Source organism: Cucurbita maxima, unplaced genomic scaffold, assembly GCF_002738345.1.
Source record: "Cucurbita maxima cultivar Rimu unplaced genomic scaffold, Cmax_1.0 Cma_Scf00056, whole genome shotgun sequence".
Classification (NCBI taxonomy): domain Eukaryota; kingdom Viridiplantae; phylum Streptophyta; class Magnoliopsida; order Cucurbitales; family Cucurbitaceae; genus Cucurbita; species Cucurbita maxima.
The window spans coordinates 692,734-720,644 of NW_019272072.1; the positions used below are offsets into that span (position 1 = coordinate 692,734).

Genomic DNA, 27,911 nt, shown 5'->3' on the forward strand with positions numbered 1-27,911 from the left:
TGAAATTATTTCAGGTTTAAATTATAACATTTTCAAGTTATAAAATTTATTTATACTTTACTTGTTTTCTTTTATACTTGGTCTTGAAGTAGAAAACGTTCCATCTGTTCCTGAATAGCTTCTTTCAAAAGAGCTTCCGCTTCAGGGGTGAATGTCTTGGTGGAAGATATTATTTCTTGAAACTGAGGTTTATTCGTTTTTACGTAAGTACGTAACTCAACGAGAAATTTTCTTACTTGTTCAATTTCTAATGAATCAAGATAACCATTCGTTCCGGTATAAATAGTCATTATTTGTTCTTCTACCGTGAGAGGGGCTGATTGGGATTGTTTGAGCAACTCACGTAATCATTGACCTCTTGCCAATTGATTTTGAGTAGCTTTATCGAGATCAAAAACGAATTGCGCAAAGGCTTCTAATTCGACAAATTGAGCCAATTCCAATTTTGATTTTCCGGCTATTTGTTTCATGGCTTTAATTTGAGCTGCAAATCCTACTCGGGAGACGGAAATACCCACATTAATAGTAGGTCTAATTCCAGCATTGAATAGATCCGCAGATAAGAATATTTGTCCATCGGTAATGGAAATTACATTAGTAGGAATATAAGCTGAAACATCTCCCGATTGGGTCTCAACTATTGGTAAAGCAGTCATACTTCCTTCACCTAAAGCAAAACTTGATTTAGCGGCTCTTTCCAAAACGCGTGAATGCAAATAAAAAATATCTCCCGGATAAGCTTCGCGGCCGAGCGGTCTTCGTAAAAGAAGAGACATTTGTCAATAAGCTTGTGTTTGTTTGGAGGGATCATCATAAATGATTAAAGTGTGTTGTTTTCTGTAAATAAAATATTCAGCCAAAGCTGCTCTTGTATAAGGAGCAAGGATTGTAATGTAGCTGGAGAATCAGCCATTTCGGCTACTATAATAGTGTATTCCATTGCCCCCCTTTCGTGTAAAGTAGTAACTACTTGAGCCATAGAAGAGGCTTTTTGACCAATAGCTACATAAACACATATTACATTTTGCCCTTGTTGATTTAGAATCATATCCGTGGCTACTGCAGTTTTACCGGTCTGCCTGTCCCCAATAATTAATTCTTGCTGACCACGATCGATAGGAATCATCGCATCAATAGCAATAAGTCCTGTTTGAAGAGGCTCATATACGGAACGTCTCGAAATAATACCAGGAGCGGGGGATTCAATTAACCGAGAGTCAGAAGCTGAAATTTCACCTCGGCCATCAATAGGTTTAGCCAGGGCGTTTATAACACGACCTAAATAAGCCTCGCTTACTCGTATTTGAGCAATTCTTCCAGTTGCTTTTACAGAACTTCCCTCCTGAGTACAAGAGAAAAGTGCTTAAAATAGTTTCAAAGTATAGATAAAAAAAGATAATAGGGATTGGTCAAAGTCAACCTTTGTTTTCTTGTTAGCATGGTACCATCAAAACTTGTTTATTTCTTTGAAATGTTTGAGTTTACAATTTACACGTTTTCATTTAGAAATGAAGCAAAATTAGTCTGGTTATCAAATGTTGTCACGCTTAAAACTACCATAAAGGTATAATCGACCTATTATCCTTCCACCAATAGGAGCAAAAGGCAACGTTACTAAGTGAAACTAGTTTCATGTCATTTATTCAACAATAAGGGTGTTAGCATGCATTTGGAAATGAACTCATATTTAAAAAATTTAGATAAAATAGAAAAGAATTGTTATCTCAAAGATAATGATACAATGTGAAACTAGCCTCCAGATGCTTCCTTAACTCTTAGGGGCGGTAAACCAACGGTTCCATCACCCAAGACCCATGGCCCAACTCCCAACATGGAAGGGATAATCTAGAGAATCATTCCAAGAACCCTAACAGATGGGTTACAAACTCACATTATCAAGCTCGACAACAAACAATGTCGCCGGCAAACTTATGAAGACTACATGAAATTATGAATATATTAATGTAGGATTGTTTTAATTTACCGATTTTTAAAATGTTAAATTATGTAAAATTACTGGCAAATAAGAATATTTTAGAGAGCTTTTCCTTTTTATTTAAGATTTTGATATTTAAGAAAAGAGAAAATGAATAAAAATAGGAGACATTTTATAGATTTAGGAATGAAATAAGGGTATTTAAAAAGCTAAAAAAACAAGGAGATAAAATATTAATGATATTAATGGGTCCTAGGTTGAAGAAAAGGAGTGAGTGAAAATAAAAAGGGAGATTGATTTATGCCACTCACAAATAGTTAGAACCTTATTTTAGAATGTTAAAGAGCACTAGTTTTGAAAGTTCATGAATATTTTCGGTACTAATGGTTTTGTCAATATAGGAATGCAACTTATATTAATATTCATACTAAAAAATTACTTTTTTATGTTTATGTCATGAGCCATTTCCGGTGGGTTCTCGAAGCAAGTTAAAAGAGGTTGAACACAAAGTAAAATGTTTTCTCGAAATAAAAAAAGAATTAAAATATAATGAACGTATATATTTACAATATATTCAAAATAGAGTTTATAGGCTCCTACTACAAAATAAGGGAAAGGTTAAAAAAAATCATTTTAAAACATCAAAAATAGTTAGGCTATCAAAAATAGTTTTGGTGGGTATTGTTGGTCTAGGGCAACTACTCTTAGTTACATGAAAAAGATGGAAAAGATGGAGTGAGTACAAGACTCAATAAGTAGCCTAATTGTACGTCTTTAACCATGTTCATAGTGGGTGCTTGGATACCACACTCTTTTCTTAATGATAGCTTGGTTCTTGTCCGAGAATAGTGGCCCTTAGGTTCTAAGTGGTGGAGGACTTTGGAATAAGGTTTGGAATCGATAATTATTCTTATTTCTTTTCCTTTAGACACTCGGTGGTTGGGAGCAAATCGAACAAAGTGTCTATCCAAAATAACCTCTTAATCTGCAGTCAAATGCTCTATCACTGAGGTATGAACCTATTTTACATAATTTTAGCCTTAGTGGCCCCTTCTACAAGTGTCAGTCCAAAAGTGTAAAAAGTGTCTGTCGAAAATAGAAAGGCCCAACCAAGTTCAAATGGGTGACCGGTTAAATTCTCTACCACTGAGCCATGGATCCATTTTGTAGGATTTTAACCTGAGTGACCCCTTAGACATAGTGTCGGTCCAAAAAGTGTAACAAATTTCTATCCAAAATAGTAGGGTCCAACTAGGTTCGAATTGGTGACCTCTTGATCTGCAATCAAATGCTCTAATATTAAGCTATGGACCCATTTTGTATGATCTCAACCTTAGTGACCCCTTATATAGATTATCGGTCCAAAAGTGACCGTACCGAATCGGCTATGGACCAATTTTGTATAAATTGGTGGATTACCTATCGGAAATTAAACACAGGTCGTTAGATTCAAAGTCGAAAGTGCTAACCATTACACCATAGAACCACTTGTTAAACTTTATTTTGGCAGCGATTTTGATAAGCGCCAATAACGCTAGATTTTGCAAAGCTAGAGGTCGTAGTATCCTTGCAAACTTTTACAAAGAAAGCTAACTTAACGAATTGATTTCAACCAGGAGCGGGTTAAAAGGATAAATAACTCTTAGATTGAACTTGGAATCTATGATTGTCACTCTTAGATTCCAAGACGACTCACTCAAGAATTAACTTGATCACGACTAATCTAATGAATAGATTTTAACACCAAACCTAAAACAAGGTTTGAAAGAAACATAACACCAAATGGTTTCAAACACAAAGTTTTTGTATTCCAAAATGTTTTCAAACTTGAATATTACAAGCATTTAAATAGGCCAAAAAGATAATTCAAACATAGTTCATCTCCAAACTACCCAAACTATTAAATACAAATTGAAGAAAATAAGAAATAACATAAATAATCTTAAATGTAATTCAACTCCGGAAGATAAAAAGTCTTCAAATTACATTCCAATGTCAAGTGATATTTTATTACAACTCAATTCTTTTCTTGATTTATTGTAATTGAACTTAAAAGTATGATAAATAAGCTGGATTTATTTTAAATTTCCTTTAAAATTTTTGTGCACAAAATACAATGGAAATAATATATATTTTTGTTTTACTGTTTTGTAATTTGTATGGTATTATTAGAGGCTTTTGAATGAAATATGATAATTGATTCCCGGTCCTCTTTGACAATTTTAGATACCTCCATATCCGATATTTGATGCATCACGTTTCACTATGAGATCTGCCCTTGGGTCAATAAGACTTAAGTAGAGAGTTTATTTGACTAATGATTTGATTTTTGTGGGTTGTAGAGATATCCTTTACAAATCAAGACTTTGTATTATTTTCAAGACACTCAGACATTTGTAAATATGCCTCATATCTTGAAGGATTTAAGACACATAATTGAGAGAACCTAAATTTTTTTTGAAGTTGGCTTTTCTAGGATACGTCATCACGAAAGTTTGAGACAAACTCAATGGACCTTTGGATGGGTTTTATAAGGCTCAAATAAATTTAAAATCCAAGAAAACGGATCTGAGTTTCATATTATTTGATTTTAGGTATGGACACAACTAGCTGATTTCTTTTGATTACATTAATGAATGTATGTAGATGTTTAAAGTGTTGATCTTAATGGTTTTAGAAAATATCAACACATCATCATTATAAACTATTGAAATTTTTTGAAAGGATTGAAAATATCATTCATAATCATCTGAAATTCGGATGGAGTGTTTTTTTAGCCTAAATATCATTCATATTTTCTAAATGTGACATTAAATGCTATTTTATATTTGTCCTTTTAGGAAATTAGAATTTTTCGAAATCCCAATTTCATATTGAATTTTATAAAAACATTTGACTCTAAATTCTTTTTATCAAATCATTTTTTTTTTATTGGATATCTTATTTATTCTAATACCTTATTCAAAGGTTTGTAGTTAATTACCAGTTTGAGAATTTCTGGTTTCTTTTCAACATGTTGTTAACCTAAAACGTCAGACATGACCCCATGCTCTTTAAAGACCTTATCAGCTTCCTCTACAAAATATCACCTAAAATGTCAGAGTATTTAATGTTTGATGCTTTTTGACTTAACCCTAGGGTTCTATTTACGGTGAACTTGTGATAATTTTTGTCAAATTATATATTTGAATACCTAATACATTAAGATATAATATCTTATTTAAATAATATTAAAATGTTGTAGAATATCATAATATATGTTTAATTAATATGAATCTCATTCAAATTTCAAATATATATTTTTATTTAATGTTTATGATACACGTCAATTATTTTAATATTTAACATATCAAATATGTTAATATGTTTTGATATTATATTTCAAGACTATAGGAACTTACTTAGAGGACTTGAGAGTTATGTTGGCCCACAATGCATCTCATGGACGATGCAAAACTATGGTGGCGCTCGAAGGTGAATTGTATAAAAAACTAGTCATGCACCAAAAAATCATGGGAAGACCATTGATGGAATTGAAGCAATCGACGCTCCCGGGATGGGTTTCCAATCAAAGACCTAATGTTTGATGTTGACTCTTTTGAAGAAAGAGCCACACGATCGAAGAACAAGAAACGTGGTAGTAGCTCTAAGAATTCTATCACACAGATAAAAAAATGTGTCGAAGAGTTAGACATTACACAGAAGATCTGGCTTTCATCGAGGAGACCCGAGTTTGATTCTCGACAATGAAATTTTATTTTCTTATTTCTTTTATTTTATAATTTTATATTTAAACTTTACCTAGGTTTGAGAAGCACTATAATGGATGAGTTCAATAGTATCTTAAATTCAAAAGACTCTTATGAACTTGGTTTGAGAGTCACTATAATGATAAGTTCAATAGTATCTTAGATGATATACAAAATGGGTCATGCACCAAAAACTTATGGGAAGACCATTGATGGAATCCATGCAATCGACGCTCCCCTGGATGGGTTTCCAATTGAAGACCTAACGTTTGATGTTGACTCTTTTGAAGAAAAAGCCACACGATCGAACACTTCGAAATGTCGCGGTAGACCTAAGAACTCTACCATACGACCTGAGAGTTGAGGGCTACAGGAACTTTCTCATACGACCTGAGAGTTAACGTTAGCCGCAATGCATCTCATGGACGATGCAAAACTATGATAGTGCTCGAAATTGAATGGTATAAAAAAGGGTCATGCACCATATAACTCATGGGAAGATCGTTGATGGAATTGATGCAATTGACGCTCCCCTGGATGGGTTGCCAATCAAAGACCTAACATTTGATGTTGACTCTTTTGAAGAAAGAGCCACACAATCGAATTGCTCGAAACATCTCGGTAGCTCTGAGAACTCTAACACACACAGGGAAAGACGTGTCAAAGAGTTAGACATTAAGCAAAAGATCATGCTAAAACTCTTCAGCGATCTGACAAAAGACTTCAGGACATCTACACCAAAAATCTATTGTCGTTTAGCGATTATGATATCTAGCTTTTATTGAGCAAACCTGGGTTCGATTCTCGACGATGGAATATTATTTTCTTATTTCATTTTATTTTATAGTTTGTATCTTAGATTAAAAAGACTTTTATGAACTTGGTACATTTGTTAGAGTTATGTTATAGATATTTGGTTCAATTTCAATAACAGGGGTTGAGGTGATTCAAATGATTAATGCGATAATCCAGTCGTTTTCGAGGTCTCTTTTGTGGAATGACATCATGGTTGAGATGAGCACGTGATTCAAATGGTTAATGCGATAATCCAGTCGTTTTCGAGGTCTCTCTTGTTGAACTACATCATGGTTGAGATGAGCACCCGAGTGAGTTTGACAAGTTGGGCTATAGAGAACCACACCTCAAGCCAAGTTCATGTGGGCTTAACAAGCTTAAAATCCAAGAACACAACCCCTTAAATGGAAACCGGGATGCTAAGGAATTAAAAAGCTTTATTTTTGACGTAGAAAAATACTTGAAGGTTACTGGAACTTGCTCATAGGATCTAAGAGTTACGTTGGTCACAATGCATCTCATGGACGATGCAAAACTATGGCGGCGCTCGAAGGTGAATGGTAAAAAAAAGGGTCATGCACCATAAACTCATAGGAAGACTGTTGATGGAATCGATGCAATCGATGCTCCTCTCGATGGGTTGCCAATCAAAGACCCGATGTTTGATGTTGACCCTTTTGAAGAAAGAGCCACACGATAGAACAGCTCGAAACGTCTCGGTAACTCTGAGAATTCTATCACACACATGAAAGGACGTGTCGAAGAGTTAGACATTACCCAAAACATCATAGTAAAACTCTTTAGCAATTAGACAAAAGACTCCAAGACAACTACACTTAAAATTCATTATTGTCCAACAGTTTGTTATTTGGCTTTCACATAGGAGATTCTTGTTTGATTCTCTGAAATGGAATATTATTTTCTTATTTCTTTTTATTTTATAGTTTCATCTTTTGTCACCAATTATATTTAAACTTTACCTAAGTTTGAGAGGCACATGGTCATGTTCAATAGTATCTTTAGATTAAAAAACTTTTATGAACATCTTACCTATGTTAGTGTTTTGTTATAGATATTTGTTTCAATGTCAACAAGTGGGGTTGAGGTGATTCAAATGGTTAATGCGATAATCCGGCTATTTTTGAGGTCTCCCTTGTTGAACGCCATCATGGTTGAGATGAGCACCCGAGTGAGTTTGACAAGGAGACCCGAATTTAAACTTTACCTACGTTTGAGAGGCACTATAATGGTCAAGTTCAATGGTATTTTAGATTAAAAAAACTTTTATGAACTTTGTACCTTTGTTAGTGTTACTTTGTACCTTTGTTTGTATTACTTTGTACCTTTGTTAGTGCTATATTATAGACATTTGGTCAAGTTCAACAAGTGGGGTTGAGGTGATTCAAATGGTTAATGTCACTTTATTTGATTCAAATCGTTAATGTGATAATCCAGTTGAACAGTTACCAGTTATTTCCAAGGTCTCTCTTATTGAACGCCAACAAGGCTGAAATGATTGAGATGAGCACCCAAGTGAGTTTGACAAAATTGAAATAAAATCAAATAAAATCACTCAAACAAATCAATAAAATTGAAAAAAAATTAGCCTTATGACACTTCCTTCAACTCCAAGGGGTGGTAAACCAAGGATTTCTTCGCCTAAGACCCATGATCCAACTCCCAACATGAAACGATGCAACTGAATCTAATATCCAAAATTCAATTGGGCTGTTCACGCTAAGGATTAAAGCATTCTCAGTATCTTCTGCTGAATATATGGAATTATCGTTATCTTCAAATTTGTGATTTTCTTTTCATCAATTTTGTACGATCTGTCAGAAAGTGTTATTTTTCTTCACAATTTCAACTCTTTACGTTTTGTTTGTTTGGAAAATTTTCCCAGTTTCTTAATTTTGATCGCCCATGTTTGTTTGGGCTCTTTGATTTACTTCTTCCCCTTCGATCAACAATGAGAGCATTGCCTCATGAATCTCCAATTTCCTGTTTGGGCTTTCGCTGACATCTCAAATTTCACTAAATTTCAGTTTAATAGATCCTCGTGAACTGTTGATTGCAGCAACAACAGTATACCACGACTCGAGTAAAGATGACATCAAAATCAATGCTTTAATCTTATTTTTTAACATAATTTCCACCCAACTCAATTGACTTACAATCATGTTGAACTAATTTATATGATCTGCAACAAATCAACATTTGTAGATTGAACAACCTCTGTATCAAATACACCTTGTTCATAGCCGACATATTTTCGTACATATTTGACAACACCTTCAATAGGCCCGATGTCGTCTTCTCTTTGATGATGTTGAACGTCATGTTTCTGGACAGCGTCAACCAGATTAACCCTACAGCATGACAATTCTTGAGCTTCCACTCCTCCGTGGTCATGGTATCCGGCTTCACTCCCAAAAGGGGTTCCTGAATATCTTTCTCGTACAGATAATCTTCAATCTGCATCTTCTAGAAATTGATATCAAATCCATCAAACTTTTCAATTCTTGAACTTTCCATCTTCACAAATCGTGGTGAATCTCTCCTCGCTCTGATACTAGTTATTAGGATCACACAACATCGCACACACTTGATCTAAATGAACACAAAAATCATGATAGAGAAAATGTAAGAAGAAATATTCTAATGGTTTTGTATTAATGTCTTCAGGGTTGCAAATAGAGGATATGGAGAATGAGAAATGTACATTTAGGAAGCACCGACTAATTGACTAATGGGTATATATATGATTTCAGTTTATTATATATAGCTTCACTATATGTAAACGCCTACTATATAATTAGCCTTCATATCCAACATTCTAGAGCCCAAATAGTCAGGGATTGACATTCTGCTAGAACACAAAGTCATTTACATGCCCCTAGAAAATGCCTAGTAGTAACGAAGTCTAACCCAATGATCATTCAAACAAACATCCATCAACCAAGAGGGGTGAAAATGATGACGATAGTACAGTTGAGAAAGAATCTTAGCCATGATGAATCTTAGCCATCAACCTGAGCTAGTTTAATTCTACAAATAGCAAAATGGCATGTTCACAGTCGGGTTTATTTGACCTGCAAAAGCTCTTGTCAGTGATCACTCAAATGCTTGGCAAAGACACCAAGCCAACACCTCTACTAAAGAAGGGAGACAAAAACAAATCACTAAAGCAACACATGTTCACGCAAAAATACCATCCATACGAATGAAGAGAAGGGTCGACCACAATAATTTCAAAGAAAATAGAGAATTATAATAAGTTAAGGTCAGATCAACATTGAGTTCAAAGCAACAAGAACCAAAGACTGGTGCGAAAATTCTATGGACTAGTCGAAGTTATACACAAGATTAGGAAGACATCATATAGGATCCAATTGCTCCTATGGATATAGACTAACCCTGTTGTCCACGTCAGTAACTTGAAACGTTATTATTCCGACCATGAAAACATCAAGTAGAAGCAGGTGGTATGACGTCATGCAAAGAAAATGTTTCAAGCAAAGAAAGTAGGAAAGATACCAATAGAGAAGAGTTGAAGAGTTAACAAACCGAGAAGTGATTTTCAACAGCTTCTAGTAGGTTGAAAAAGACTCCTCAATACTGAGATCAGCTAGAAGCACATCGCGAGACCTAAAGTCAGCCTCATCCTACAACATTGAGTTTATGAGAGATGGTTGATAGAGATATTGGCAAATTGTGTAAGGGCAGATGTCGCGGTCATGATTGGCCAAGGCGTGTTGCCTGTGGCTATATGTTAGATAACTCAGCTATTCTTGTAAACGATTTGTGGTTCATGGTGGCATGCTCATTCCAAAACCCTTTTACTTGCATTCATCTTAGATAGGCCTTTACTATTATTGTTATGCCAATACGGGGTGTATGATTAGTCATCAAAATCATATCTACATCCATCAGAACTAAAATGTCCCAAAATGTACTATAGGAGAACGTGACCAATTGTTTTTTGTTCACTTTTAGCTTATAACATTGCTCTATTTGAAATTGTTTTTAACGTATTTCCTTGCTCACATTTTCTAAAATATTTCTTCTAAACGTGATTCGAGCATACATTGTTATTGTTTCTTCAGTCTAAATTTTGCATGGTTGACTTGTTCATTGGATTAGAACAAATGTCACATAATAAGTGTCTCACTACTGCATGAGTGCGATTGTGACACTTGTCTTCCGTTCAATTGTGGGCTGCATCTTCTGACTAGTGACGTGCTTCTGACTAGTTACGTGAGTTTGGCTTGGAGCATACGTGTAGGTTGAAAAAGAAATGGTTGGATGCGGACTGCGAATAAAGGTTGGGCCACGGAAGGATTGTGACCACAGATGACCTATGTAGAAAATTTGTACCCCTTTCCTAAAAACTTTAGCGAACAACATACCCAAAACAATGCGCTACACCTCGTCTCACCCCCCCCCCCCCCCCCCCCCCCCCCCCCCCCCCCCCCCCCCCCCCCCCCCCCCCCCCCCCCCCCCCCCCCCCNTCGCCCATACTTTTTGGCATAAGGACATGAGAACCAATCCGAGTAATCTACAGTGGGGAGACCCCTTAAAACAACAAACGAGAATGGTTAGGTTGATAGCAAGGTTAAAGAAAATGCGAGTATGAAAAGACGTATCGCATAACCATCCCTGTAAGCAGATTCATTTTTTCTTGATTTATGAACCGACTTTATGAAAAAAATCAGTCTTTCTGCTAAAAGTGTGACTGTTGAGTATGGATAAGCGAATCTCTTGGTTCGGGGGAAACCGGAGATGTTGGCTAAGAAAGCTAAGCAGGCAAGTACAGGACGGACAAAATGCACATACAAATTGATTGACATGATCCCTCTCCCTCTCTCTTTGGCTAGTTGGTTAGCTACGCGATAAGCGGGAAAGCATACCAGGCAAGGAAAGAAAGGCTGCTCGATCTCCTGTAAGGCCAACCCTCAATGGCTAGCTCAACAGGCAATGTTATAAGTTCAATAGAAGTCCAAGGTTTCGTCTACTACGGACCTGGAAGCTCTTGGAGGAGCTAACATGAAATGAGAAATACATTCGATTACGGCAACTAATAGATAGCGAACTTTTTGGTAGAAACTGATTGATCCCTTGGCTCCGGCAAGAAAAGGAAAAGGTAGTCGTACTCCTACCTTTTCCGTCGGACGAGAGGAAAGTTTGAGCTAAAAGATTGAATCACACTTGGTAAGAAAGGCGGGCTTAGCAGGTTTCTCCAAACGTATAAACAAAAAGAGGATACCGATATGCATACATTCTCGCATGGAAAAACCTAGCTGAACCGGATCAAGGGTTCTAACCTAGTTCGACTGACCTTCTTTGGCTAGCCCCCGCACCTTGTAATGAGGTCAACCCGTATGTGCTTTTTCTTTTCGTTTAGCGAGATAGCTTACCAGCTCTTTCAGCTCATAGCAAGAGTATGAAAAGCGGAATCCTCATCCTGAGTCGAGTCTGCATTGCCATACGAATCGACATCAGCCAAACCAAGGGCTCCTATTTTTTCTTTAACGAAAGCGGATTTAACAGTTTCGATAAAACCAACCTCTTTTAAAGGAGTCGCTCTACCTTGATCATCGTGGACATACGCAGCTCCCGCTTTACCTTTGCCTATCGTGAAAAAGAAAGTTCCCTCACGATAGGCCCTCTCAGCTCCCGAACGTCTTTCAATCAATCAAGAGAGGTATAGAATAGTACAACAAACCAACAAGACAAGAATGGACTCATAAGATGGGCGGTCAGGGAATCGATTTCATTTGTGTTATCCGCCAAGGAAATGATCAAGGAATTCTCTATACATGGCTGAGAGATGACCATATTGTTGCACATCCCTAATAAAGTACCATAGGCAAGCGAAGCTTTTGAAAATGAAAGCGTGTAAAACTCAGATCCACTTTCTCTTCGATTCGTGAACTTCAGAAATGATCTTCCTTTCATCTCCGGGTGACTGAGAGAGAATTTAGGCCTGGCCTGCATCCTATTCGGTCAACAATAAGGTACAAAGCGGATTGATTAAATGGACTTGAAGTACCATTATCGTTAGGTCAAAGATCTCTACTAGGTTTAGTGCACTTTGGTAGTTGCGAATGTTGTCGTAATCGAATGTCTTTCTCATTCGACATTCTCTCTTACCAAGCACTCATACTTGTCAGGGTTGAGGAGACAGTCCATGAGCTAATTGGGCTTCAAGATTGCGTATACGCGAAAAGAGCTCGCTTTCTACTTTCTACCTCAATGTTTTGTGCTCGGTTCTGGTTCAGGAAAGGGTATGATCTCTTTCATTGGAGCACAGTATGATCTCTTTCATTGGAGCACATTGATGCCGAAGGAGTCTTCGGAACCGATGGAGAGGCTATTATGACTTCAGGCTATTCAAATAGCATGACTGATACCACAAAGAAAGGATATTTAAGTCACACTAGTGGAATTACTTTTTCATAATAATTATCTCAATATATGATACAAAAAACTGATGACTGATAAGGTAAGAAGTTTTAAAAGACAAAAGAATGACAATTCTAGGTTGTGATAGAAAAGGAGAACTTTTTTTTCAGTGTGCGCGGTTCGGTTCGAACCTATGGCTCTCTGAAACTTTTTCATCGGTTATATATTGATACAAAAAACTGATGACTGATAAGGTAAGAAGTTTTAAAAGACAAAAGAATGACAATTCTAGGTGTGATAGAAAAGTAGAACTTTTTTTTTCAGTGTGCGCGGTTTGGTTCGAACCTATGGCTCTTTTTCATCGGTTATTTGGGCACATCTTCCGGGATTGTGATAACAGATAACCTATGTGGCAACATTTAAAATCATATTATCTTGCATAATTCATTTGGATATAATATTGTTGGGGGCATTTTGAGAATCAAACTTGAGACCTTTCACACTCAAAACGATAATCATACCACTAGACCAAATGCCTTTTAGTGCTGTTTTTTCTTTGAAGTGGCATTTCGAGAATCGAACTCAAGACCTCTAGCACCCAAAGAAAGAATCATACAACTGGACCAAATGCCCTTATTATGGGCTATATATTAAGTTTTTTATGGAATGTATCATCATTATTTCATTTATTTTCTTTGTTAATGAAATCCATGAGCAATAATCATTATTATTATATCTTTTAGATCTAGACCGTTGTTAAATTATTTACATAGGGTTTGTGACAATTACGGTAGAGAGAAGAAAATAGTGTAAGTTTTAGTTTGATAGTTCCATTTGAGACACATATCGTGGAGTACCTCTCGCACCTTAAGCAATAATCATACCACTAGACCAAATGCCCTTTCTAAAAAGTTGCAACATTTTAACTCCTCAAAATATTTTTTTCTCTCAAGTTTGAAATCTATTTTCTTGAGCAGTTGTTGGACTATAAAAAAAAAAGTTGATGGTCTAGTATGCAAGTGTTCAAATAAACTACAACCCAACAAATGAATCAAACTAATCCGTTTGGGTTGGGTTGGATTTATTCGGCTCAGTTCATCAGTTTGTTTGATTTAATTCTTCTATTTTGCTTCCTATGACAAGAAAATAAAGTTGTATTGAATGTACCATAGTTTGATTTATGGCAAACTCATATGAAATATAATTGCATTAATAGTACTCAGAGTTGGAGTCTGTAAATATTTCATGAACTTAAATGCAACTCATGTTTCATTAAAGACGAGATAAACTTTAGTTAAGTAACTAGAACTTTAAATTACTTCATGTGGAGCTTCAATTACTCTATGTTAGTTACTATCTTTACGATTGACTAATTGGACACGGAGTTCTTGGATTTAGGGGATTGTTTTATGTAATTTTCAACTACAACTTATGTTTAAAAATTTATAGGTCATAATTTAGGTAGTGGTAATATATTATGGATGAACACTAGAGTTTTTATCCCGTTCACCACAACTACTCTAGTTTTTGTTTGAAGACTATAATTGTCATCTATGTTGTATGGCAATAAAATTTGTTTCGATGAAATTTTAGTTAAAGTTGCATATTTTACTTCTTGCGAGTAAAAAATTTGTTTCTTAGCATAATATGAATTTAGTTGAAGAGTTATTAGGAATAGGATGGAGAAAGAAATTTTCTTTAAAATAATAAACCGACCAAATTCATCTTTGTTGTTGTCTAATTGTGATTTTGCAAAAACACTTAACTAATATGAAATATCAAGTTAAATCAAAAATATATCCTACACTTCATTCATGATGACAATAAAATGGAGTTAAATTGAAAGTAGTTTTAATTTCATTTTTGGTAGGTTCAATATGAAGCATAATTGTATTAATGATATGAAAGAGAAATTCGCGTTTTATTAGAAGAGACCAACTTCATTTAACGTATTAGGAGTTTAAGCTACTTCCATTGTAATTTCAATCACTCCACAATGATTACAAATTTAAGGTTGGCTAATTGAACATCAATTATCAACTTTAGGTTATAATTTAGGTAGTAGCCATTATAATATTAATGAGTATAAGAGTTACCATTCTTCTATGGACCATATGTCTTATAGTTAAATGAATATATATATATTATGTATGTCAAGGTCTGGATAAAGCACAAAGTAGTAAGAAACACCATTGTCAACTCTAGAGCCACCCACAACTCATGATGGAGACCGATGCAAAATATTTTAACATCCTTTGGCATCAAGATACAGGAAAGATGAACGCCGTCAAATTGGAAGCTTTGTCTGTCTTAAGAGTCACAATGAGAACTCTAATCAAGCTGGAGCCTTGGACTTGGCAAATTGTTTAGTGATAGTTGAAATGGATGACTTCGACGTCGTGTCAGGAATGAACGTCCTGCTGAAACACAAAGTAATTTACATGTCCCTAGCAAAATGTCTAGTAGTAACGGAGTCTAACCCAACGATCATTCAGAAAAACATCCATCAATCAAGAGGGTTGAAAATGATGTCGATACTACAATTGAGAAAGAATCATAGCCATGATGAATCTACGCTTGCTGCTATTGTTATAATTGAAAAGGGGAGCTTGAGTGAGCCAACCTCAATAGAAACCTTATTGCCACTACATGAACACCACGACGAAAAAAAAGGTCAGATAATGGATTTATCCCCACTAGGAGAGACAAAAACAAGGTTAGATACTAAAGAAGGGAGACAAAAATAAACCACTGAAGCAACACATGTTCACATAGAAATATAATCTAGACGGATGAAGAGAAGGGTCATTTGGAAGTGTCAACCACAATAATTTCAAGAAAAATAAAGAGTTCATATAAGTTAAGGTCAGATCAACTTCGAGTTCAAAGCAACAAGACCAAAGGCTAGTGTGAAAATACTATGGACTAGTTAAAGTTATACATATGATTATGAAAACATCATATAGAATCTAATTGCTCTTATGGACACGGACTAATCTTGTTGTCCATGTTAGTAACTTGAAACGTTATTATTTTGACCAAGAAGACATCAAGCAGAAGCAGGTGGTATGACGTCATACAAATAAGAAAAAGTTTCAAGCGAAGAAAGTAGGAAAGACACGAATAGAGAAGACATGAAGACTCAACAAACCGAGAAGTAATTTTCAACATCACCTAGTAGGTTGGAAGAGACTCCTGAAATTGCTCATGAACATGCTAGTTATTTACTATAATTGATGTGCTAAAAGTGCCTAAGATCCAAATTGCTTCCGCATGTGTTATAGTAACACCATCATTATAATCTCATGTATTTGCTGAAACCACCAGACCTAAATGAAGTTCTCAAATAATCAAATAAATTATAAAGGATAGGGGAATAACAATAAATGAAAAGAGCCGGTAATAAAAGGCAAACATGATACATATGGTGATCTTTGATAGAAGACAAATATCCTATAATAAAAGATCAAATATGATATATATGGTAAGTTATAATTTAGGACTAGATATCCTTAACATTAAAGAAAGACTTCTGACCTCACGAACCATTAGTATGTAATCATAAGGAAGAGTATTTGAAGCATCACGTTGTTGCTGCATGGCTAAGCTATTACAAACATACGAAAAAGATTCCTCTCAATTTTCATAAAATTTACATTAATCTTTGAAGATTTAATATAGCTAGTTTTCATAACACTACATTGTCCTCGGGCACTAAGATTCTTTCCAATTTACACCTTTCACAACTCAAGTTTTCATATTTCTTTTCTAATTTCTTTGTGTTGACTTTGTTGCCCAACAATTGGTCTATTCCCCTCATTGATCTTATTATGATAATATTTGATATGAACCACGAGACATCAATCATACAATATGCTTCAATGAAGATATGAAGAAAATATTGTTGAAATTATCAAAAGATATTTCAATTCATGGCACATTGAAGAAGAATGAAGTTTCATGTTATAAATTTTGGATGGATTACATTTTAGAGTAATTTAGAGTTATTGTATTTCATTAATGTATTTTAAGACTTTTTATTTACTTTAGGTTACAATTACATAATGGTTAATTATAGCCATTAAGTATGAATGTTACAACTCTTGGAATGTCTTTAATAGTTTCATTTTGAGACAATATAAAGCCATGTATGTTGTATTTGTAGGGAGACTTGGAAAATATAGTAAAAGGAGCATTTGTGCTTTTCTTTAGTCAATGGCTAAGTTTCTTTGCAATTCTATGTAGTTTAGGTTGCATGTATAATCATTCAAGCTTGACATGATCAATCTTGCATGTGGAGTGATTCGAATATCAAACAAGTATTTTTGCGTTGAGATATTTGATCAACAAGAATCATTCAAGCTAGACATGATCGATCTTGCTTGTTGAGTGATTCGAATCTCAAACAATGTTCTTGCCTTGAGATATTCGATCAACAAGGTAATCCGAATCTTACTCCCCTTATAGTGATTCCTTATCTTATCAATATTTGTATAATTATGAACTCAAATATTTAGAAGCATTATCTTTTTAATATATTATACTACTTTTTCTATTTTGTAATGTGTCTCGAGTAGCAGACCTGTCACTTCATACAAATGACAATCATGAAAATTCTAAATATAAAAACATACTAGATTACTTTCTTTAAGGCATCCCATACATACTTTCTCTTTACTTGGTATACTAGGGCAATAAAGTCTACGGAATATAATTCTACCACTAAAAATACTTTTGTTTTCTTTGGAGTTCATTTATTTGCAGTTATCATGTTAAGTTTTTTTACTATCGTTTTTACAACACACAAAACCATTTGATAGAGCTTGTGGGGCATTCTGATTATGGAATTCAGGACCTCTTACACAGGAATTGAGAATCATACTATTTGACCAAATGTCTTTCTTACTAATGTATCATTTTTCGTTGCTAGTCCATGTGCTTTATGCACCTCAAGGTTTGAAATTTATCATTGTGTTTTTAGAATTTGTTCTCAAATCATTTGGATGTATTTCAATTAATATTGTTAAGAAATATTAACATCTCATAAGAAAACAATAAATAGAAAAAGAAAGAATCGGAATTGATCGATATAATTTTTCAAACAAACGAAAAGAAAATGAAAGACAACATAAATCATGTATCAACTAAGTGAAGCCCACTCAAAAATTTGATTAAGAATAAGAAAGAGGAATCTCTAATCAAAATACTAAACTTAGGGTAATAATTTTGAACTCATTGAAAAAATTTATAAGGAAGATTTTAATTATCTCACAACAAATTAAGAATTCAACTCATTGAACAATAAAAAAATGAATTTTTTTGATTGGATGAGAACTAAGGAAGAAATACTAAGTTGTTCTGTATTAATCAGAATTTTGGTTTTGAGTAATCCATGGATCATACCAATCAAATTCTTTCTTTTAAATTTGAATAAAAATGAAAATTCCATTATTAGTAAAAATTAAAAAAAATAATTGAAAAAAAAAAAAAAATCTCCTCTAATAAAGATGAGAAATGAATTTGGAGATTCTGATAGTTCTCAAAGAGTTTCAAGTTAATAAGGAATTATTAAAAAATAAATATTTATTATTGAACATGTTCGTCTGTTGTACAAAATGATGGACAATTTATTATATATCAAACCATATGTATTTTTTATTAGTTCATAAAAATAAGTACTAAATTAATCAAAGATATCAAGAAAAAGACTATCCTTACAAAAAGACTATGCTTACAAAAATAGTTTTAGTAAATCCAATTGCAATAAATCAAAAAATGAATGAAAAGAGAACAAAAAATCATTATGATTTGCTTCGGGAAAATTTCCTATCACCCAGAAGTCGTGAGAGTTTAGAATTCTAATTTGTTTCAATTCTAGAAATAGAAATGATATCCATAGAAATACATAATTTTACAATGCAAATAAGAAAAACTCGTGATCAAGTTTTGGATAAAAGTAGCAAACATGTTGATAGATATAAAAATGAATTCAAGTTCTTTCTTTGGCCTAATTATCAATTGGAAGATTTAGCTCGAATGAATTGTTATTGGTTTGCATAAGCTAACTATTCAATCAAAAATTAGTTAATATTTATTTTTAAAATTTCAATGAATAATGGATAGCTCAGTTGGGACGGAATATTGAACGTTGAATATTGAAAGTTATTATTGTTGTTTATTCAATAAAGATTGTTATTGAATAAAATGAACTTTACAATCATTAATCTAAATCCAATAAACTAAGAACACTCTAGCTATAGTATGATTACTTGAACTATATATAGAGACATAAGAGTTGATCAAGTTCAAGTATATAGTCAAAATGATCTATAGTATAAGGATAAGGCTGAGTACTTTATTCTGGGGACACTATGGATGCGGCCCACTTTTGTATATGATATAAACAATGTGATTAGTAAAATTATACATGTGGAGACATGTGTGTGGGGGCGTCCTATGCAATGAGTATTGCATAAGATCGGACCATGAAGAAAATCACTCTCACTTCATAATGTCGTTTACTGTTGAGACTGATTTTCTTTTCATTCGATGATCTAGGTAACTCGATCTTAATTCTGAGCTAACCATGAACTCCTTTTTATTTGATATTATCCTTAGATTTGCATTGGTGAGAGTGGCTCAAGTTCGCTGTATGGTAAGGATCCATGTGACGATAATATCTCTCAACCAAATGCATTCGATGAAAATGTATTTAATATTTTTCTTTTCTTTTTTGGAATAATCTTATGTCTCCATTCCATTTGAAAATTGATATTTTGTTGGGTAATTTTAAACTCATTATTTTTGTTTGTTCATTCCACCTAATTTGTAAAAAAAGAAAAAATCATACCACTAAACCAAATGCCCTTATAGTGGATCTATTATTTTTAGTTTCCCGTGTGTATATGTTTTCCGCACCTCAATATATGAAATTTATCCACATATTTTTGTGCTTTAGAACTTATTATTATTGTCACGTTAACTTCACATGATCTATCACACAGTTGAAGCAGTATTGCCACTAGAGTCCATGCATTCGTTTAGGATAGATATGTTAAAAATTAGGCCCCTTTGATAATTATTTTGTTTTTTTTTTTTTGTCAAAATTATGTATTTTATCCTTTTATTAAAAAAAACATTTGAATTTTAAGCAAAATTTCACTCCAAATAAGTTTTTGAAAAATATATATTTTTTTTTCTTTATTTTAGTTTTCTAAACATAGATGGATATGGAATGGCCAGTTTTCAAAACTACTTCTTGACTACAATTGAACCATATTTATATTGTAAAATGGGATTAACTTTTTTTTAGTTTATGTAGTTTCTTTTTATTACTATGTTTACTTCTATCTCATATTACTCCGTTTGTATTTACTTTGTTTTATACAAAAGTTCACCGTAATTAATAAATTCACGTGCTTAATACATTCCCTAGAAAAATAAACTTGTTTGTATGAAGATATATTACAATGAATATGGAGAAAAGAAATCCCAAAAATAAGTAGAAAGTTGAGAATTTCACTCAACCACAAAATATCAAACCTTACTATATGACTCACATGCAATTCTACCACAAGAAAAAAATGACATGAAACTTATAAATGGCATAGACGATGTTCAGATTTTGAAGGGAAACTTCTGAACTTGAGAGATCAATTTCATTCATCAAAAATCTAATTTTTACATAATAATTTGTGGGTATTTATAGTCTCCCCACAAAAAAAGTTAGTGGCCGGGATTTAATCTCGATCCCCTTGAATCTCCACAAAAGATGAAGTCAATTTGATAATTCTACCATTACAAACTTTATGAAATTAAAAATAAATAAAGTTTTCTAACAACTCATGTAATGATGCCTGCAACTTCATCTGCTCCTTCAACCGTGTAAATATTCACTTCTGAAGCTCCAAATGGTCCTTCCTCAATCTAATAAGCTTGTAACACATGAAATAATAGTTGAACCGAGTCTATCCAATTTTGTAGATGAAGAATGAATGCTTGTTGAATCTTCTTAGCCTTGGATCGTGTAATAGATCTAGTTGGAACATTTGGAACACCGTGATCCTTATCATCTTCCTCCTCTTCAAAAGGATTCATCCTCGAATCAGAAAATCATCACCTACATCAATAGGACTCGAGTCAGCAACATTGAAAGTAGGATGTGCTGAAATTCTCATGGAAGATTATTTTATATGCATTGTTATTAATTCTTTAAAGGACTTGATAAGGGTCATCCCCTCTTGGATGTAACTTTGTCTTCCTTTGAGATGAGAATCACTCCTTGCTGAAATTCTTAATTTTTGCTTAATGTCTAACTCTTCGACACGTCCTTCCCTGTGTGTGTTAGAGTTCTTAGAGCTACCGCGATGTTTCGAGCTATTCGATTGTGTGGCTCTTTCTTCAAAAGAGTCAACATCAAACGTTAGGTCTTTGATTGGCAACCCATCCAAAGAGAGCGTCGATTGCATCGATTCCATCAACGATCTTCCTATGCGTTTATGGTGCATGACCCATTTTTTATACCATTCACCTTTGAGCACTATCATAGTTTTGCATCGTCCATGAGATGCATTGCGGCTAACGTAACTCTCAGCTCGTATGAGAAAGTTCCTATAGCCCTCAACTCTCAGGTCGTATGATAGAGTTCTTAGAGCTACTGCGACATTTCGAGATGTTCGATCGTGTGGCTTTTTCTTCAAAAGAATCAACATCAAACGTCAGGTCTTTAATTGGCAACCCATCCAGGGGAGCGTCGATTGCATCGATTCCATCAACTGTCTTCCCATGAGTTTATGGTGCATGACCAATTTTTTATATTATCCACCTTCGAGCGCCACCGTCCATGAGATGCATTGTGGCCAACGTAACTCTTAGGTCCTATGAGCAAGTTTCTTTAACCTTCAAGTATTGTTCTACGTCAAAAATAAAGTTTTTTATTTCCTTAGCATCCGGGTTCCCATTTCAGGGTTTGTGTTTTTGGATTTTGAGTTTGTTAAGCCCAACATGAGCTTGGCTTGGGGTGTGGTTCTCTTCAACCCTCCTTGTCAAACTCACTCGGGTGCTCATCTCAGTCATCTCAGTCATGATGGCGTTCCTTGAAAATGACTGGATTATTAAATTAACCATTTGAATCACCTCAACCTCACTAGTTGAAATTAAACCAAATATCTATGACATAACACTATTAAAAGTTTAAAGTTCATAAAAGTCTTTTTAATATAAGATACTATTGAACTTGACCATTATAGTGCCTCTCAAACCAAGTTCATAAAAGTCTTTTGAATTTAAGATACTATTGAACTCATCCATTATAGTGCTTCTCAAACCTAGGTAAAGTTTAAATATAATTGGTGACAAAAGATGAAACTATAAAATAAAAGAAATAAGAAAATAAAATTTCATTGTCGAGAATCAAACTCGGGTCTCCTCGATGAAAGCCAGATCTTCTGTGTAATGTCTAACTCTTCTACACGTTCTTTTTATGTACGTGATAGAGTTCTCAGAGCTACCTAGAGTTCTTAGAGCTACCGCCACGTTTCTTATTCTTCGATCGTGTGGCTCTTTCTTCAAAAGAGTCAACATCAAACATTAGGTCTTTGATTGGAAACACATCCAAGGGAGCGTCGATTGCTTCAATTCCATCAATGGTCTTCCCATGATTTTTTGGTGCATGACTAGTTTTTTATACAATTCACCTTCGAGCGCCACCATAGTTTTGCATCGTCCATGAGATGCATTGTGGGCCAACGTAACTCTCAAGTCCTCTGAGCAAGTTCCTATAGTCTTAAAGTATAATATCAAAACATATTAACGTATTTGATATGTTAAATATTAAAATAATTGGCGTGTATCATAAACATCAAATAAAAATATATATTTCAAATTTGAATGAGATTCATATTAATTAAACATATATTATGATATTCTTCGACATTTTAATATTATTTAAATAAGATATTATATCTTAATGTATTCGGCATTCAAATATATAATTTGACAAAAATTATCACAATTTCACCGTAAATAGAACCCTAGGGTTAAGTCAAAAAGCATCAAACACTAAATACTCTGACATTTTAAGTGATATTTTGCAGAGAAGCTGATAAGGTCTTCAAAGAGCATGTGGTAATGTCTGACATTTTAGGTTAACCAACCGGAACCATAATTTCTGATGTTGGTAATTAACTACAAACCTTTGAATAAGTTTTAGAATAAATAAGATATCCAATCCAAAACAAAATGATTTGATAAAAAGAATTTAGAGTCAAATGTTTTTATAAAATTCGATATGAAATTGGGATTTGGGAAAATTCTAATTTCCTAAAAGGACAAATATAAAATAGCATTTAATGTCCAGTTTAGAAAATATGAGAGGAACGTCATGCGATTTAGGCTAAAAAACGCTCCATCCGAATTTCAGATGATTATGAATGATATTTTCAATCCTTTCAAAAAATTTCAATTGTTTATATTGATGATGTGTTGATATTTTCTAAAACCATTAAGATCAACACTTTAAACATCTACCTACATTCAGTAATGTAATGAAAAGAAATCAGCTAGTTGTGTCCATACCAAAAATCAAATAATATCAAACTCATATCCGTTTTCTTGGATTTTAAATTTATTTGAGCCTTATAAAAACCCATCCAATGGTCCATTGAGTTTGTCTCAAACTTTGGTGATGACGTATCCTAGAAAAGCCAACTTCAAAAAAAATTTAGGTTCTCTCAATTATGTCTCTTTAATCCTTCAAGATATCAGGCACGTTTACAAATGTCTTGATTGTTGGATCAGTATGACAACCCTAGAGGGGGGTGGGGTGAATAGGATTTTAACCGTAAAGGTGTTTAAATGTGATTAATTTTTTTTTAATGATGAAACTTTTTATAAATAGGTAGAATATGATAATTACTAGAACAAAATAATTAAGTCAAAACAATAATCAAGTTGAACATGCAATAAATCACAATAATAATTTTGAAATTAAATAGGAAAGAGTTAGAGAAAATGACACCCTAGTTTTATAGTGGTTCGGTCAAACTCGACCTACTCCACTCCCCAAGCGCCTCTTGGGAATTTGAATAAATAACTTTCTCGACTCTTTCCACGAATAAGAGTCAAACCGCTACATCGCTCTTTTTTCGAGTTCAAGAGCAAACTCTATTCTTTCCAGGGCGTAGGATCAAACCGATACAAGTATTTTAGTTTGATAATAACACACCACAACTCTCTCAAAGTTGATTTACAATTTGGGACACTCACAACTGTTTCCTCACAATACAATAATAATCCCTCTCAAGAATAAGATGAAGAGAAATAAACTTGTAAGCTTGGAGAGAGCAACAAACAATGGAAACTTTGAACAAATGAGGATTGGAGAATTTATGGAAGTTGTGTGTATAAAATGTGGGAGAGTTGATGAGTTTATATAGAGAAGAAGAGTGGCAAAAGGTAGGAATTAATATTTTACATTGGATTGTGTTATGAATAATGGAAGGTTGATATTAAAAGTAAATAAATAAGAAAATTTTCTAAATTCATTTATTTAAAATTTTTAATATAATAATAATTCAAAATTTATTATAAATATAATAATATAATAATAAAAGCTTTGTGAGTAACTACCCAAATTTTAAAATATAATAATATAATAATAATAAAAATCGATGTGAGTAACGATTAGATTCAAATTTATATTTTGTAAAAATAATTTTATTTATAAATATAATAATAAGAAAAACTCCACCATTTGTTACTCTTCCAACATTATAAATGTCATACTTTGATATATTTTGATTTGTCCATCATTTTGATTTTGTTGCCACATCATCACGTCGAGTATGTTGTCTCGATTCTAATTTCTTCGTTTTAGCTCTGATTTGAGTAATTGAAAAGTTGTTGTAATCGTTATTCCCGACCTTATACTGTGGACAATTCAAAATACTTAAAGTAGTTAGTAATTAAAAGTAGGTTTGTTATCATCAAAAAATCAGTCAATTAATTTATTGAAATTAATTAAATTGAGATCAAGGGCCAAAAAGCCAACATTGATGAGTGTCTTGAAAATAATAGGAACTCTTGATTTGTAAAGGATATCTCTACCATCCAAAAAAATCAAATCATTAGTCAAATAAACTCCCTGCTTAAGTCTTATTGACCCAAGGGCATCAAATATCGGATAATTGGTTCATAGTCCTCTTTGATAATTTTATATATATTTACTGTTTTGTAATTTGTATGGTATTATTCGAGCCTTTTGAATGAAATATGATAATTGGTTTCCTCTTTGATAATTTTAGATACCTCCATATCCGATATTTGATGCGTCATGTTTCACTATGAGGTCTGCCCTTGGGTCAATAAGACTTAAGCAGAGAGTTTATTTGACTAATGATTTGATTTTTTTGGGTTGTAGAGATATCCCTTACAAATCAAGAGTTTGTATTATTTTGAAGACACTCATCAAGACATTTGTAAATGTGCATGATATCTTAAAGGATTTAAGACACATAATTGAGAGAACCTAAAATTTTTTTGAAGTTGGCTTTTCTAGGATACGTCATCACGAAAGTTTGAGACAAACTCAATGGACCATTGAATGGGTTTTATAAGGCTCAAATAAATTTAAAATCCAAGAAAAAGATATGAGTTTGATATTATTTAATTTTGGGTATGGACATAACTAGCTGATTTCTTTAATGAATGTAGGTAGAAGTTTAAAGTGTTGATCTTAATGGTTTTAGAAAATATCAACACATCATCAATATAAACTATTGAAATTTTTTGAAAGGATTGAAAATATCATTCATAATCTTCAGAAATTCGGATGGAGCGTTTTTTAGACTAAATGGCATGATGTTCCTCTCATATTTTCTAAACTGGACATTAAATGCTATTTTATATTTGTCCTTTTAGGAAATTAGAATTTTCCTAAATCTCAATTTTATATCAAATTTTATAAAAACATTTAACTCTAAATTCTTTTTATCAAATCATTTTTGTTTTGGATTGGATATCTTATTTATTCTAAAACCTTATACAAATGTTTGTAGTTAATTACCAGTATCCGAATTTCTGGTTTCTTTTCACCATGTTGTTAACCTAAAATGTCGGACATGACCACATGCTCTTTGAAGACCTTATCAGCTTTCTCCGCAAAATATCACCTAAAATGTCAGAGTATTTAGTGTTTGATGCTTTTTGACTTAACCCTAGGGTTTTATTTACGGTGAACTTGTGGTAATTTTTGTCAAATTATATATTTGAATACCTTATCAGATTGCACCTAAAATTGCTAAATGAAGGAGCTGACAATGACTTTGTCATGATATTGGCGAGCTGATCCTTGGAAGAAATTAGTCGAACATCAAGCTGACAAGTCGATACTCGTTCACGAACGAAGTGATAACCAACCTCAACATGCTTTGTTCGTCGATGAAAGATTGGATTGGCGGACAGGTAGGTGGCACCATTGTTGTCACACCACAGGCTAGGCGCTCGCGCTTGCGAGATCCCGAGCTCACGATAGAGAACTTGGATCCAAATTAATTCGGTAGTGGCATCAGCAACTGCCTTATATTCGGCCTCAGTACTAGAATGAGAAACTGTTGATTGTTTCTTCAAACTCGAAGAGATAAGATTGCCACCAAAAAAAGATCACATAGCCTCCAGTGCTTCGACGATCATTAGGATTCCCGGCCCAATCAGCATCTGAAAAGGAACTCAACAAATCAGTGCTGGACTTTGTAAGACACAAACCCATATCAATAGTGTCATGTAGATAACAGAGAATTCGTTTGACTGCCGCCCAATGTATAGATGTTGGGGAGGACATGAACTAACACACTCTATTGACACAGAATGATATATCAGGACGTGTCAGAGACAAATATTCGAGAGCACCAACGACACTCCGATAGCGAGTAGTATCCTCAGGCGAAAGCTTTTCACCACCATCCAATAACAACTTCTCACTAGTAAGCATAGGTGTGGGCACACCTTTGGAGGTGAGCATATTGGTTCTAGACAATAAATCTTGAATGTATTTATGTTGTGTCAGAATAAGTCCATTAGAAGTATGGCGGACCTCAATCCCAAGAAAATAACTCAAAATTCCAAGATCTTTGACGGCAAAATCATCCTGAAGCTGTGTAAGAAGTTTCTCAGTAGCCGTAGAAGATGAGCTGATAATAATAATGTCATCAACATAGATGTGGATATACATCTGAATGCCCGTCTTGTTAAAAATAAAAAGAGAAACATCAGCCTTTGAAGGTGTAAAATCCAGTTGTAATAGTTTGGAGCGAAGACGAGAAAACCAGGCACGCGGAGCTTGTTTAAGACCATAAAGCAACTTATCCAGCTTGTAGTGATAACCAGGGTGTTGAGAATCCACGAATCCAGGAGGCTGCTTCATAATATCTTCATTAAGAAAGCCATGAAGAAAAGAATTTTGAGTATCAATCTGCCGAATAGCCCAACCACGAGAAATAGCAAAAGACAATAAGAGTCGAATGGTAGTGGGCTTAACAATTGGACTAAAGGTATCATCATAATCAACGCCATACTGCTGTTTAAAACATTTAGCAACCAGGCATGCTTTGTAGCGATCAATAGAGCCATCTGGCTTTTACTTGAGTTTGAAAACTCATTTGCAATCAATAATGTTAAGACCAGCACGAGGAGGAACTAAGTGTCATGTCTTATTTTTTTGAAGTGCCTGAAATTTATCATTCATTTCCTGACGCCAGAGGGGATGCTTCATAGCAGTAATATGTGAAGTAGATTTAGAGGCAGAAGACCGAATTACAAAATATGTTATTGTTCCATCTCTACGCACCTTGGGTTTCTTGATATTGTGCTTCAATCGAGTACCATACGGATGAGTAGTAGGTGCAGGATCCACATTTGAGGGGACAGTCGTATCAGCCATTGCGAGAGGAGCAACCGATGCTACAGTAGTTGGTTAACCATCGGTCAAGGATTTGACCAGGCATTGTGCAATATCATCTGTTGGCGGAGGA

General features: G+C 34.0%; 1 pseudogene; it reads right to left on the bottom strand.

Annotated features, from left to right (window-relative positions):
* LOC111471725 lies at positions 1 to 27,820 on the bottom strand (annotated as a pseudogene).
* Between the last annotated feature and the right edge of the window lie 91 nt (positions 27,821 to 27,911).